This window comes from Canis aureus, chromosome 20 (genome assembly GCF_053574225.1).
Source record: "Canis aureus isolate CA01 chromosome 20, VMU_Caureus_v.1.0, whole genome shotgun sequence".
Lineage (NCBI taxonomy): Eukaryota > Metazoa > Chordata > Mammalia > Carnivora > Canidae > Canis > Canis aureus.
The window spans coordinates 53,572,359-53,588,416 of NC_135630.1; the positions used below are offsets into that span (position 1 = coordinate 53,572,359).

General features: G+C 36.7%; 1 long non-coding RNA gene across 2 annotated transcripts in view; it reads left to right on the plus strand.

Moving 5' to 3' along the window:
• Positions 1–13,585, plus strand: part of LOC144291812 (uncharacterized) — a 107,084-nt gene extending 93,499 nt beyond the window's left edge. The window contains exons 5-7 of one of the 2 annotated variants that reach the window (XR_013359357.1): positions 9,453–9,551; positions 11,641–11,796; positions 12,521–13,584. This is a non-coding gene — a long non-coding RNA (uncharacterized LOC144291812). Of the gene's footprint in view, positions 1–9,452; positions 9,552–11,640; positions 11,797–12,520 lie in introns of both variants that reach the window. The other variant, XR_013359358.1, reaches the window with a different exon arrangement.
• Positions 13,586–16,058: the final 2,473 nt, after the last annotated feature.

A 16,058-nucleotide genomic window follows, 5' to 3' on the forward strand; every position in this document is an offset into this window, starting at 1 on the left:
ACCCTGTGTGTGTTGTATATAGAAGCAAACCCACACATACACACAGGCTTTTGTGTATATCATACCGTACTGCCACACTAACATTAAAAATTAACATAAATTAATGAAGACAATATACTTCCATAATGTCAAGTCTTTAAACACTGTGGACTCCAGGGAGATGAAAATGGACTTCAATTGTTGCTGAAACATCTCTAATATATTGTATTCCACTCTGCAGAGATAATGGCCATGTTCTACGCGACAAACTGGAAAATTCAGTATTACATTAGAACAGCTTTGTCTTATTGGGATTTTTCTATTTTCCAGGAGCTTTGTATATATTATATCATTCAATTCTATAGTTAGAGAAGTGGTTGTTTTTATTCCCATTTTATAGATGAGGAAATGGAGGTATCAAGAAAATGAAGGAGGTGCACAATACCACCCAGAACGGAGAAGAACTAAAATTTCAAGATCAGGGCTGTCTGGCTCCAGACTCCTTTGCACTATGTTATGCCCTCGATCAAACTTCTAGGACTCGAACTCTCTGAGGGCTGAATACGTAGCAATGATGCCAACAGAGAAAATGGCCAATCTGGACCCTCTGAACACTTTTCCCCTTCTTACCAGGTTACTTGATCCTGGGAACAGAAATGTCTGCAGAAAGGGAACTTTCTCAATGAAAACTCTGGCCTGGGCTTGCAATGTTTTCTCCTCACTCCTGCCTCCAAGATATAAAGCCTTTCTGGAAGGAAAGTGGGTAGGTGTGGGACTATTGGAAGGAGTACAGGAAGACGCTATTTACTACAAGTATAGAAACAAGTCAGTCATTCAAATGAAAGATTCTAATTTTAATATTTAATTAGCCAAACTATTTCCACAAAATTTTTGACCTTCTATGAAGAAAAACAGCCGTTGGAGAAAACGCAGGAATGTTTCCCTGAGTAGTGAATGGAACTAACGAACAACTATATGAATTTTCCAAAGGGTCTGCTTACTCTCCTCAGAGATGTTATTTTCTAGAAAAAAACTGGGAACCTGGAGAGGCGTATATTGTTAGCGATGAATGACTGCAAATTTGTCCAAAAGATTCATAACTAGAAAACATGATTTTTTTTGTAGGTTGACTGTATTAAATTCCATCAGACATGTTTGCTTGTTGACATGGGATTTGTTTTGAAAAGGTATAATAAACCTATTCTTTTCTAATAGACAGTTAAAAAGGAAAGAGACATAAATCCATTTAAAAATAGGTTTGGACAAATAAATGGCAAAAAGTAATTCTGGTTATTTGATCTAAGTTATGAAAAATGGCATTCCCCTATTGATAAACAACACAGAATTGACCAATATCCAAAGCAGGCAGCTTTCATGGGACTGTGCTCATTGTCAACAAATGTTGAGAAAAGGTCAATGGTTAATTAAATAATCCATCACCTCAGGATAGAGAGTAGTTCTCAACTCTGACAATCAGCGACAGAAATATTAAAAGGTCAAGAAATGAGTTACAATATATTCTGTTTGTTATTATGTATTATAAAGATGTGACTCCATTAAAGAAGTAAAGGATAGAAAAGGTTCATATCCTTCTAGAAACATGCTTCCTAAACAAATTTTGGATTATTTACTGATGTGAATACTGCAAATACTCCTGAACCCAGAGATTTCTTTTGATTTTTGCACGTTTTTTTGGGGAGAAAAATATGTTTTTGGTAGAGGACACTGTATCTCAGTACTTGAAAAACTATGTGAAGGGGTTGGGTGGGGGCCAGAAGAGAAGCTTCTTTTCTGAGAATTTACTTTCATTGGGTCTGGTAGTTTCAAACTGCTATTTGCTCTGTAACAGAACATCTTTGTAAATATGGTAGCTTTCAACTGCTGACCGTACTTTCTTCCCATGCCGGGTGACTCTATCACTCTCAGAGAATAGTTACATCTCCAATTTCCTTACATCAAGTCCAGAATAACCCTTCTGTAAATTAAAAGTGCTACACAAACTTGATATATCGATTTGACCTAATTTCCTTTAGCCAGGATTGGCTTTTTCATTATCCTTTCCAGACATTCGTTTTTACTTTTTTTTTTCCAGTGGGAATTATTATTTAATTTGAGCTGCCTTATCTAGCAAAAATTCTTTCTCCATCATCCTCCCTTCTTCCTTCTTCCTGCCCCAGACTGTCACTGATTCATTCTGAGTTTTCAAGTCTCAAGTGTAAGCATTTCCTTTGTGTGTGTGTATGTGTGTGTGTGCAAGATCACGCTCGAGGTTGACTAAAAAAAGACCACCCATTTTAGTCTTCCCACCAGCCTTTCTCCTTTACCTCTTGGGGCCAAAATATGGAACACAGACAAGGAAAAGAGGTGCCCCAGAACAACTGCTTTCCAGGAAGCCATAAATCATGTGTGATTAAAGTAATTGGCAACAATGGAAAGAAAGCGTGTTCCTGTGCTTTGGCTCTGTAGTTTTGCAAGAGAGGAAACTGGTCAACCAGTTGGGATCACCACAGGTTGAGAGAGATAATGCTTTATTTGAATAGAAAAATGAAGCCTCTCACTTTTCCCTTGAGAATGTGGGGCTCGGCGAGGGATATTATATAGCCACGTCATTTTGCTGAAACGTTCATTTATATGGCTTCTAAACGAGGGGTGTTTCACCAGGGACTTTGACCCATGACTGCGCACAGCTTTCCCCCTTGCTGTCTGGGTGATCGCTGCCGTTTCGAATATGGGCAAGTGTTATATGATTATTTTATCTCTTACTGTAAAGCGTTTTGAGAGACTTTGTATGAGAAGCAATATAAAAATAAATTGAATTGAACTATGGCTTCACCTCCCCACTTTTTAGTGCTGAAACCTTTAGAGCAAAAAGTGCAGTGCTGTGACAAAGGACAAGATTAAAATGATATCAGGAAAATGGTCAACTCTGGAGAGCCCTGACCCTCCACGAGGGGTGTGTGTGTGTGTGTGTGTGTGTGTGTGTGTATTTTGGTTGTTGTTACACTTGCCTACGTGTTAGTCTCACTACAACTAGAGAAAAGTCACATTTGTGTTAATGATTTTGAGTCATAAGGTATTTAGAGTCTACTTTCAGTTAATGCATTTCTACGAAGACAAGACTTGTTAATTATACAAATATCTTTTTTACCTAACACATCATGGTGCATTAAAAGCCACCATGAAAGGCCAAGATCGGAACCACATCATATTACTTTCAGAATCCGTAACTCCCATAATTTTTCTTTTAAAGTAAAATAATCTTGGCTTAGGGTAATAGGTTTTTTCCTGCAGAAATATGATTTTGTATTTTATGACACTGCATCGATACATTATTTTAATAAATGGCTCTTGGTTCACCAGAAGTGCTGTATTTTGACAATATCAGCCAACCTTTTCATTTGTTTAAGCAGGAAAAGTAGGGTGCCAAAATAAAGCTACTCCAGAAGAACATCTCAAGAATGTTTATGAAAACTGTTACAGCTACATTTATTAGAGTTAAAGCATAGTACTCATTTGTCATGCAGAATTCCAGGGAAGTGAGTAATTTCTGTGTTTCTCCAAATGCCAGCGTTTCATATTTTGAGGTAACAATTTGCTTGTAAATATGAAACTAGCAACCTGGACTGTAATGTGACAAAAGTATTATAAGTATTATATAAGTATTATCTGGCAATACTTATTGGATGTATTTGCTGCCATGCCATGGTATTTCCCTGAGAGTAAGTTGAGGAATGAAAAGACGTATCACATCAGGCTCTCTGACAATGGCCTGAATTGTTAAGATTCTAATTAGATGATTTCCTCAAAGTTAGAAACCTCCCTCCGCCCCCCTGAACGCCCCCGTGAGAACGAGGTGTTCCCCTTGAATCCCCCATTCTTGTCTCCATCAAGTTCTCTCCGAGACTCCCTGTTTATAGATGAGCATTTCAGTCCCACGGAAGCTCAGGCTAATTTCAAAATTGTGACCATGCTGACTGCTAAATTATCAAAATACGGAAAGCAAATTGTTTCCTGTGCCCAGAGTCCTTCTTGCATGCGAGGTTGTGGAGAGCTCTCTCTTCTGTAGATTTGTTGTTTATTACTCCTTTTTGTCTAAAACTCTCAACAATATTTTCACAGAGTGAGTCAGATTGTCCCAGGTATCCTGGGGATTAATGGGAATACTGTTGTCTCCAGGCAGTCCATGGTGTCTCTGGGGTCTGACAAAAATGAATGTTCCTTCAGAGGTGCTTATTATCTTAGGATGGCACAGAAACACATACAGTCATTCATTTCCGAGTTTATTCTTAGTGGGACACTGTGCTCTGATTTGGAAGGGCCATTTCTAATCCAGAGTTAAGATAATAGAAAAAGTATATACATATATATATATATATAATATATGCATACATTAATGCATACATTAGCATTTCCTTTTCAAATGGCTCACTTCATAGAAAATGCAACCATACCTAGTAATTTCTATGCAGAAGTAGAAAAAGATCTCAGGAACAAGACAGAAGGGAAAGAAGTATTTTGAAATTTATTTATTTTTTAAAGGATTTATTTATTTATTTATTTACTTACTTACTTATTTACTTACTTATTTATTTATTTATTCATGAGAGACACACACAGAGAGAGAGGCAGAGACACAGGCAGAGGGAGAAGCAGGCTCCATGCAGGGAGCTCAATGTGGGACTCAATCCCGGGACTCCAGGATCATGCCCTGGGCCAAAGGCAGGTGCTAAACTGCTGAGCCACCCAGGGATCCCCGTATTTTGAAATTTATTGAGCTATAGGTCCTAACATCTCGTACTTACTGCGATGGACTTGAATATTTGCATCCCCCCAGAGTCTATATATTGAAGCCCTGATCCCCAAGTGCTGGTGTTTGGAGGTGGGGCCTTTGGGAAGTAATGAGGCCAGGAGGGTGGACCTCTCAGGAATGGGATCAGTGCCCTTATAAGAAGAGATACATGAGAGATGATCTCTCTTTCTGTCCCTTGAAGCCTCAGTGAGAAAGCAGAAATCTGCAAGCCGGAAAGAGGGTTCCCACCAGAACTTGACCATGCCGGGGTTCTGATCTTAGGTTTCCAGCTTCCCAAAATGTGAGCAATAAAGTTTCGTTGCTCAAACGACCCAGTCTGTGGTACGTGATAGCAGCTTGGACTGACTAAAACACTCCTCACCTCAATTGTACTAATTTTCCCTTTAGACCAGGGCTCCATTTCCAAATGGATTAATCAACAGATGAATTCACAGCCTGGGGCTTTACTCTATTGACCTGTTGTCTTCTGCTGCTGGTGCACTTCTCCTGTGTCGCCACACCTGCTGCTCACACATCTGCTGTGCACCAGGACACAAGACCACTCACTTTTGCTCAAACATGCCAGGTGTTTTCGTGCTTACAGACTTCTACTCGTGCTGCTCTCTAAGACCAACATCACTTTCCCTCTCCCAGAGAACCCACTCATCTTCGTGGAGTCCTTCTCCAATCCAAGTAGCAGAAACGAGCCTCAGTTTTCCATGTTCAAAATGAGGAATATATAACATTCCTTTTTTTATGGTGGTTATGACAATTTCGGAGAGAGAATGTGTGTGTAATATACTCTCTAGTAAAATGTCCTGGTGTTCTTTAATTATTATTCCTTCTCGGAGAATCAGAAACATGTGGTACTTAAACATTCAGTCTCTTATTATGCATACATATGGAAATATCTTTTTCTATACCTTGTAGGCCTTATGGAAACACTGAGCATTATTTGTACCTATATAAATACTTAATACTTATATGTGGGGCTCTAGAGTTAGAGGGAACTTATTAAATATTTATTGAAATGGCCTGTCCCTAATTATCCATGTACCAAATGTCCCAGCATATATTCTTGGATCATTTGGGTCAGTACCAAATTGATTTTGAAATTAGTTCAGTTTACCTAGTCTATTCTTACTGCAACATGTCCTATGCAATCAGGGCATCTAGATTCCACCTTTGGACAGACTCTGCCAAAGAGGGTGAGTATATGAAATACACCAACAACATGTTTTGGTTTTGCATGATTTTTTTTACAGCACCACAGTGCAATTGGTGAGTTGACGAAAGCATAGACATGAACTTCATTCACAGGCTTTCCTGGTGCTTATAGATTTTGTATTTACAGCTTCATTGGCAGCAATCTTGGTGCTGGCTTGCTGCATATTGGACGGCAATGCTATGAGCCAAAGGGTCACACTCTATGGTGTGAGGGAGACTTCATTTCAAGTGGCTTCTCTGACGCCAAATGTACCCATTGTGTCATAGAAGAGGGAAGTGCTCCCGCTTTTACGTAGGTCACTGTGGTGTTGCCACATATCATGAGCATGATGTGATAGGCCCACAGAAAACTTGTGAAATGCAAGACTTCCAAAGGTGTGCTGGGTTCCTTTATCAGAATTTTAAGACTGGTTAGGATAAACTGTCTTTGCTCAAAAGACGAATTGCAGAGTTTCATATTTTTCTCCATATTTACTTAAGCATCTATTTGATATCAACTGACCAGCTAGTAAAATAGGAACAATAGGAACAACTTTGTCCATATATACATATATGTGTATAAATGCCTCCTAACTATTTTTTTTCCTTTTCGTACTGTACTCTCTCTTTATCCATGGTTTCAGTTTCCATGATTTCAGTTATTCAGTTTCCAAAGTCAACTGTGGTTGGAAAGCAGATGATCCTCCTTCTGAGGAATCATCTGAATGTCAATAGTTACCTAATGCGATGTCACAGAACCCGTGTCATTCACCTCGCTTTGTCTCAACACATATTTTATCGTCTCCTATCATGAGAAGGGTGAGTATAGAACAACAGGATGTTTTGAGAGAGAGAGAGAGAGAGAGACCACATTCATATAACTTTCATTACAGTAGATTGTTATACTTGTTCTATTTTATTATTTTTGTTACCCTCCTTTTGTGCCTAATTTGTAAATTAAACATTCTCATAGGTACATAGGTATAGGAAAAAACAGCATATATATATGTATGTGTGGTTCAATACTATCTGTGATTTCAGGCATCCACTGGGGTAGTTGGAACATACTCCCCATGACTACTGTATATTTATCCACATCCCTTCTTACTCCCTCAGAGGAAGCTGATCTCATCAAAGTGTGTGTGGAGAGCTAAACTTTTGTACTGGAAGCTTATTGATGAGCCCCAAAACTACATCCCATGAGGCACTGAGGGAGAGACCAGAGAATCTTTCATGATGCCATCTTTAGACTGAGATCACATTGTTCTGAATAAGCCTGCTGTACAGCTAGTCAGTTTAGGTTTAAGCGTTTGCCAAACTGAGTTTCCCCAAACTGCATGTAACTCTCACCTCTGTCAATCAAACCCACAAGTTTAAAATATGTAGAAGGAAAAGAGTACCAAATCCTTCCAAAGATCCATTAGGCATGTATTTTGAAGCATGAAGTGGGGTGGAGATATATATATATATATATATATATATATATATATATATATATATATGAAAAAAGTAAAGTTTGCCTCCCAGGCCAAGTGTTTTCAAGTTCTCATATGTCTCAATGAAAGCCAACCTAATTAGTATAAATCAGAGTTTTGTATTATAGACGTTCAAATATAATGAGTTCTTTTATGACAGATTGCAGTAGGTGAGATATATGTTATTCAATGGTATGTCTAGGAAAAAAATAAATATGCTTCATTTCTTCATTAGAGAATGCTTATTTATAGTGCAATATATATCTACCTCCACTGTAACATTAAAGTTTTGACTGCTTTTTAACTATAAAATGTGATATTGTTGTGGCAGCTGCACTATTCAAATGATAGCTGTAGTACAGCTGCTCTGGGGGGGGGGGGAGATTTATTGCTTCCCTACATGGATAAGGATATGTGCATATTTACTTTTAGTTTCATTGCTGGTGTCCTATATTTTAATGACACAAAGCGATACAAAAGAACATTATAATAAGAAGCCCTTTAATTCTGCAAATACAAATGGCACACTTCATATAAAACTTTATGTAAATTCCCTGTCTTTTTCCTTCCGTGAAATGGCCAACCTCGGGAGCGATCTTATACTCCTGGGAGTTCCCTCATATTTGCTTTTGGCCCTTCTTTCGCACCAAAGTCACTGGCTAGGAGGAAAAGGGTTGGAGGTGAGGGAGAGAAGATAGGAGAAGAGAGGAAAAAGGAGAGAGTCGGGTGACTACCCCAAAGTCGTACAGCCTGTTTTTGCATGTGGTGACTCATTTCTGAGGCAAATGGGTTGATTTGAAACTTTGGGCTCAACCTCAAGTCAGTTTGAAAGCACACAGTTTGCTGTACAAGAGACAACGACGGAAAGGATAGAAAGTTGAAAAAAAGCTTTTCCAACTGCTTTTGTCTCTTGTTCTTTGTCTTAATATTGTCTTGAACCAATAATGTAGTGACAGATGAGCAGAATTCTGAGCTGATGGCAGTTTGGATTAGATCTGATAAGCATTCAGTTCTATTTGGTATTGAAACAGAGCTGGAAATCACATGAAGACAGGCTTTTTTGGAAAAGTCCATTACTTGGTAGTTTCTGATGGGTTGAAAGTGCTGCTAGAAGAGTCTTCAGAGTATTTGGGGATTTCATGATTGATATCAGGCAATACAGAGGTGCTCAATGTGCTTTCAATGGTATTAACCACACTCTTTAAGGTACAGAAAAGTTTTGATGTATTCTTTCATTATCCCAAACCCCTGAGCTATCCCTTATACTCCTATCCTTATCTCATTTTTTTTTGTTCAGAGACTTGTGGGTTTAGAATGCTCTTTTAATTATTTCTATTTACACACTAATAACCTGTGAAATTAGCAGATATACATGCCCTATAGCATATGAGGTTTAAGGGGACATGTCTTGATCTTTCAATTACTAGAGAAGTAATTTATAGCTCTCAAAATGTCACCACATACATATTAGAAAATAAATTGGCAATTCAAAAGTCATTCAATAAGCAGATCAGGTTATTTTACCTGTACTTAAAGAAAATGAAAATATAGATCTTTCTTGTCTATTTCCTTTCTTTCTTTCTTTCTTTCTTTCTTTCTTTCTTTCTTTCTTTCTTTCTTTTATCAGTAATTTGGTAGCATTGTTGGTATTTTTCAAGCTAATTTGATGTTTTAGGTATTCATTTTTGCACTAGAGTCTTACATGGGGATCGTTCTTTGCTCTTTAGCCACGTGCAAACCACATTTCCATTAAGTATTTATCAAAATGCAATTTCTAAAAAGTTCATAGGTGTCTTTTTTTTAACAAAGTCCAAATAGCTGCCTTTCTGAATTAAACAGACAGACAGTTTTGGTACATGAATTATTGTTTCTGTAATAATTGCCTGCAACTGAATAACACATGGAGACCATCTTTGATAAATATAGAAATAACTGAGTTTGCTAAATAGTCTTTGCATTATTTCATTATAAAGCTATGCCAGTCAATTAATTCTTCTTTCCAGCATGTGAACACATTGTGCACCAAGTACTGAAATCAGAGTGTTAGGATCCTACAATCTACAATAGACTAGATACTTATTTGCGAAGAACACAAGGAACAGGTACACACTTACTTTATTATTTCCTCATGAATAATTGTCTTGGTTTAAGTTACTTACTAAGAATATGAATAAAGTTCCAAGATGACTATTCCTTAGCACCAGGACCTACCCTGCACCACTGTCCCCCATGTCCCACCGAATCACCTGGCAACCAATCACAAAGTTTTACCATGAATGGATATTTTACGTGAATCCATTTTAAAGATTATGGACATGGGTTCTATTTTTCAGGTGTTTTCTAAATACCTAGTTAGTATGTATGTATGTGCTTCTGATAATTTAATTTTTTCTTGATGTAAAAAATAAAACTATAAAAATGCAGAATTTCACACATTTCCATTCTGGATTTTAATACCAATATTAAAAGTAACAGCACCTACCAAAAGTATGGAATTCTTTGAGTAATACAGATGAGAAAACCCCTGGTAAAGAGAAAATCATCACATGAATAAGTTCATAACTAAATTTATTTTTTTCATCTACTGAACTGTATTTTATCCTAAAATTAGTTCCATCAATTGATTAAAAGTAATGACATCTTTCTTGCTATAAATTTAACATGAAACACTATAAAAGGGTGAAAATTTATTGAGAATTTGAAGTTAATAATTTTAGAGTGATAATTTAGTTTTCATTTATATCTTTTAAATTCCACCACCTTAAGATGCTACAAGGAATTGATCGATTGATTGATTTCAGTTTAATGTATGCTTTTTCAACACACTTGGGTCAATTATTTTGATTGAATCACCTGATCGCTGGCCAGTTATTAACTAGAAATCTGAATAAACTGGCATATGTCCAGTTTTTACCTTTGAAAGAGTTTATAAGTGGTTTATAAATGGTCCCTATAGAAAGTGGGAGGAAAAGCTGAAAGCTTAACATATTTCAAATGCAGTTTCATTGAGAGTGAGTTGTCCCTTTTCTAATGGAGAAGAATGACTGCCTTATTCTTTGCTGTCAAATTGTGACTACATTTGGGGACGGGTAAGTGAGGGGTGGTAATGTGAAAAGATAGTTGAGAAGCCTAGTTCTATATTGGGAATTTGAAATCATAATGGCATGGCATTCCTATAGAAAAGCCTAGTAAATAGTATTATTGGGCATGTTAAGTAACCGTGGAATGGAGAAATTAGGTAACATGTTTAATGTCACCCAGCTATATAAGTGGTACAGCCAGAATATAGGAGCTACCAGAAGAATCATTGGTATTGTAGAGAAATGCCTTCCAATAGATATATGAACCACAAATGCAAGCTTTATATCTAATTTTGTTTTCTAGTCATATTCAAAACAATAAGAGGAAACAGGTGGAATTAATTTCAATAATGCATTTTATTAACTATATCCATTTTATTTCAAAATGTAGTAATTAAAATTACTGTTGATGCAACTTACATTATTTTATTCATACTATCCAAATTCAGTATATATTTTCACTAACAGCACATCTCTTTTCAAGCTAATCATGTGTGCTCTGCTCACTAGTTCTATGTAACTAGTGACTACCGTATTGAACAGCATAGCATTAGAGTCTTTGAGAATCCAAAAGTATCACACATAGTATTGTTATTGATTAGCTAGTAACCTAAGCTGGTAATTAAAATGGCCCAGAAATTCCAAAGAAAATGGTCCTAATGACATAAACATTAATTTTGGGTCATGTAGTGAAGGGCTGGTTTCATTAGGGAAGAACATAAATGTTGTAAGGGAATATGTTAGTTAGATGGATTAGAGCACAGGAGAGCAAGGATGTTCAAGTCTGCTGGTTGGTGAAGCTATGGAGATATGGTTTCCTGGCTATAATTTTATTTGTGATACACAAATATTGTTACATGCTACTATCTCTGAACTGTACTATGTACTCAGAAATAAAAACATGAAAATGGTGTCTATGGAGTCCATTGATCCAAGAGCCCACTGGTGTGTGATACACCCACATGTATGTTCAAGGAGAGAATGACAAGTTCTTTTAAAACAGGGCATCAACACTATTGGGTATTTACCCAAAGAAAATGAAAACACTAAATTTAAAATATATATGCATGCTATGTTTACTGCAGCATTATTGTTATTTGTCATTTACAAGGGTCAAGATACGGAAGCAACCCAAGCGTCTATCAATAGATGAATGGATAAAGAAGATGTGGTATATATATACATACCATGGAATATTACTCAGCCGTAGAAAATGAGATCTTGCCATTTGCAACAACATGGCCTGACCTGGAGGGTATTATGCTAAGTGAGTAAGCCAGAGAAAGACAAATGCCGTATAATTTCACTTCTTTGTGGAATCTAAAAAACAAAACGAATGAATAAACAAAATGTAGAACCAGACTTATAAGTACAGAGAACTTATAAATACAGAGAACAAACTAATGGTTGCCAGAGAGGAGGAGGTCAGGGAATGGGCAAAATGAGTTAAAGGGAGTAGGAGATACAGGCTTACAGATATTGGATAAGCCACAGGAACAAAAGCATAGGGAATGTACTGAACGGCATTATAATAGTGTTATGTGGTGACAGATGGTAGCTACGCTTGTGGTGAGCATAGCATAAACTTGTTCAATCAGCATGTTATACACTTAAAATGAACATAACATTGTGTGTCAATTATACTAAAACAAAACAAAACAAAAAACTGGACGCTGTTAGATATTCAAAGGGACGGAAGGACCATGTCAACAATCCCAGCTAGCTCAATGCCAAAATATTAGCTGCATATATAGAAGGCAACTAATGCAGCAGAGAAAAGGAAAACAATAAAGAAGTCCATCTAGAAAATGACTAGGTTCGACCCTTAACAATTGGCCTTTATGGCTGGGAAGATTTTAGAGAAGAGGGATTGACAGTGAAACGAGTTCATCTTTTTAGAAGATATAGGTGTTTTATGGCTACTGAAATTAATGAGTAGTTCTAATAACTATATTGGTTTTATGTTCTCTTCAAATAATTGCTTTTTCTAGGCGGATTTCCTTACCAATAAAATGAGGATAATGTGCATCTAGACGTCATTAAAAATATATAAATTAAAAGCAAACCTCTGATATCTCACAGCCTGGGCTCAAACCTTGGATCTCTGTGATGTGGGGCAAGTTACTCTCTCTGATCCTCAGTAATGTCAAGTGTAAAAGGAGGACAATGACCCTCTATTCACTGGTTTTATTGAAGATTTTTATTAATATATGCAAGAGGATTAGAACATTGCCTGGCATATAAATGCTCAGTGGATGTTAGTTATTGTAATTATTATCATTATTATTAAAGTTACCTGGGGAATTTTTAAATAACACACTTTCCTTGACTCTATTTCATATTAACTGAATTGGCCTCTGGGGAACTGCTAGTGTTTATAAAATTCCCCGGTGAATCTGAGGACCGGTGGAGTTTGGAAACCACACTGGTGCATGGAGGACAAGTATTGCTGGTACAGCCAATTGTTCTCAAGATGAGCTGTAACTCATAATAGCAGTGATGTTTGTCTGAACCCTACACTGGTGTCACCAGGGAACTTTAAACATCTGGATGCCCAGAGAGCACCCAGACCAATTAAATGAGAAATGGCTCAAGGTGAGTCCCAGACTTCAGTATTTCAACCATCCTCTTCCTCCCCGTCACCACTCTATGGAAGCAGCATGTGTAAAAGGCAGGGAACCTCTGATCTTAGGTAGGTTTAAATCCCATATCCTAATTTTTTTTTTTTTTTTTAGAAAAATGTTTCTAAGGTTTTAGATGATGGCAAATTGACATAAAAATAGCACATTAAGAAGAGCTTTATGAAAAGGGTGCTTAACTGACCCAGTGTTATCTTTCGCTGCCCTTTTTTATATGGATGAATAAAGACAGATAGGAGTTAATTGCTCTTCAGCTAGATCGAGGTCAGTCTTTTGTACCGAAATCTTAGAAGTAGGTTAAATGGGAAGGTATTTTTTGTATTACTGTACTTAACCTTGACTAGGGTCATTTATTGCAGTGTTTTCCTAAACTTAGCTGAGCATCAGAACCACCTGGGGAGCAGTTTCAAACATGGATTTCTTAGCCTCACCTCACAAGATTTTGATTTGGTCGGTTAAAGATGAGACCCAGGAACCTTCGTTCCTTAAGAGCTTCCCGTATAATCCTAATGATATCATTATCATTCGCTGTGTGTAGTGAATCAAGGTACCAATGGGTGGCAATGCTGATGTTTGTTAGTAATTAGAAAATGTTGACATAATAAAAGAAAAACAGTGTTGTTTTCCCTTTGGTATATACTTAGCTACATAGACCTTCCCAGGCCATGACTTATCTTGAAAATGACCTTTTCTTATCCCCTGTTTGGTACTTGGCATCCAATAGTATCAAATGTTAGAAACAACTTTTTAATGATACAGATAAGTTTCTAGGCTTTTTGTTATATAATCAACCCTCACAACAATCTTTTGGGTAGGAAATATTACCTCTATTTTACAAATTAGGAAACTAAAATCTCAGATGGTTAAATAACTTAGTTGCAATAACATAGCAGGAAATAGTAATGGGAACTGAAGTAGAAGCCAGGTGTATGTAACTCTGAACCTTTGCTCTAACGATTAGTGAGCAGCAAAACCCTGACAAACATGACTCCTAGCAATTATCAGTGACAGAAAAAAAATATTGCTCTGGGGGAGTCTGGGTGACTTAGTCGGTTAGAGTACCCAACTCTTGATTTTAGCTCAGGTCATGATCTCAGGTCATGGGATGGTGTCCCGTGTCCAGCTCTCGGCTCAGCTCAGAACAGAGTCTGCTTGTCCCTTTCTGTTCTTCTACACTGTCCCCTGTTCTCTCTTTGTCTCAAATAAATGAATAATAAATAAAAATCTTTAAAAAATATGTTTGGTATTTATTTTAAGAAATAAATTGTAAAAATATGTTTCTGTTATGTATGAACTCTGATTAGTAAGAAAGTAAAGTTGCTTTAAAAATTGTTTTTCTCTAAGCAGTTGGGTTTGAGAGGCTCTGTATGTGCATGCCTATAATTTACATGTGTTTATAATGAATGTGATCATCACAGTAAACCAAGACAGACTTCCGTGTTGGAGAATATCTGACTCCTTTAATAAAGTACTGCAAGGAACAAGAATTCAAACCATCAGGTGAGCTTTGGAGACATACTGAAGAAAAAATAGAAGAGAAGTATCTAAACAACTCATAATCTTAAGACAATATAGACCTACTTTGCTCTAACAATGAAATTCAAAGAGCAAAAAATAAATAGATAAATAAATAAATAAAACCAAGAGCAGAGAATTCTCCAAGTAATAATGAGCAAAAGTGATCTTGCAAGTTTTGTTATCTGAATATATATATATATATATATATATTTTTTTTTTTTTTTTTCCTCTCTCAGTGTTTTGTCTCTGGAACATTTTGAATCTAGGCACACACTTGGTTTGTGGCACTGAGATTTAAACTTCTGGTTCACAGTGTGTCGGATATTCTCCTGTGAGCCGTAGTAGGATCTTGTGCATTGCTCTCCTGTAGCACTCATCATGTCCTAGTATCATTATCAGCCTAATTGTACATCTCCTATCAGGTCCTGATCATTTTCACTAGCATCAAGTGCAGGGTCAGACATCTTGTTGGTTCCCCTGTTGGAAGTGTCTGTTGGGACAATGAATTGATGGGATTAGTGGGATGAAGAGTTTAAGGTGTGGAACAGAACCACAATTTTTCTAATCAGATTCCTTACTCCGGTGTGGAGGTGAGTGAGCCTTGCTTCCAATCATCTAGTAGCTCAGGGCGTGACTATAGGCTATCAGAACTCTTTTTATCCCTCAAATGAACACTTGGGTGGATTCAAGTACACGTAGATTATGGGCAGGCCTAAAGACACTTCCTATTTCAAAAAGAAAATAAAAATATCGATTGCTATGATTTTGATACGAAGTTAAAAACATACCTAAAAAGGAGACAGAAGTTGAAGCCACTATTTAAGTAGGTACGTGCATAGCTTTACATTAGAGCATAGCATGAGTGTTTGTTAGCCTAAAAAATTAAGAGCAAGTAGCAATAGTGGCATATGATATATTAAAAAAGATGTAAAAATGTATTCTTTCACCAAATGGTGTAAGTTAAAGTAAGCTGTCAAATTGACAGCGCATTAATGCCAGCTTCACAGTAGCACATACTGTATCACAGTGGAAATTATATCAATTTTACAGAGAAATTAAAGATGAAATCTGAAAAAAATAGCTTGATATGCTTTTTTCTTTTTCTTCTTTTTTTTTTTGCAATTTTAGAATCATTATTACTTGCTAGAATCCACTCCAAACATAACCGTAAGAATAACCATAATAAGTCATGATAATTTATATCAGAGCTTTATTTTGGGGAAAGTAGCATCAGATACACTTCATACTACTTACTCAAACTATAATTATTTTCATTAAACTATAAAATTGCTTACTGCAGATTTACTCTAAACACATAAAATCATATCCTTAACAATAAGCACTACTAGACTACAAATGTTCAAAATAACTG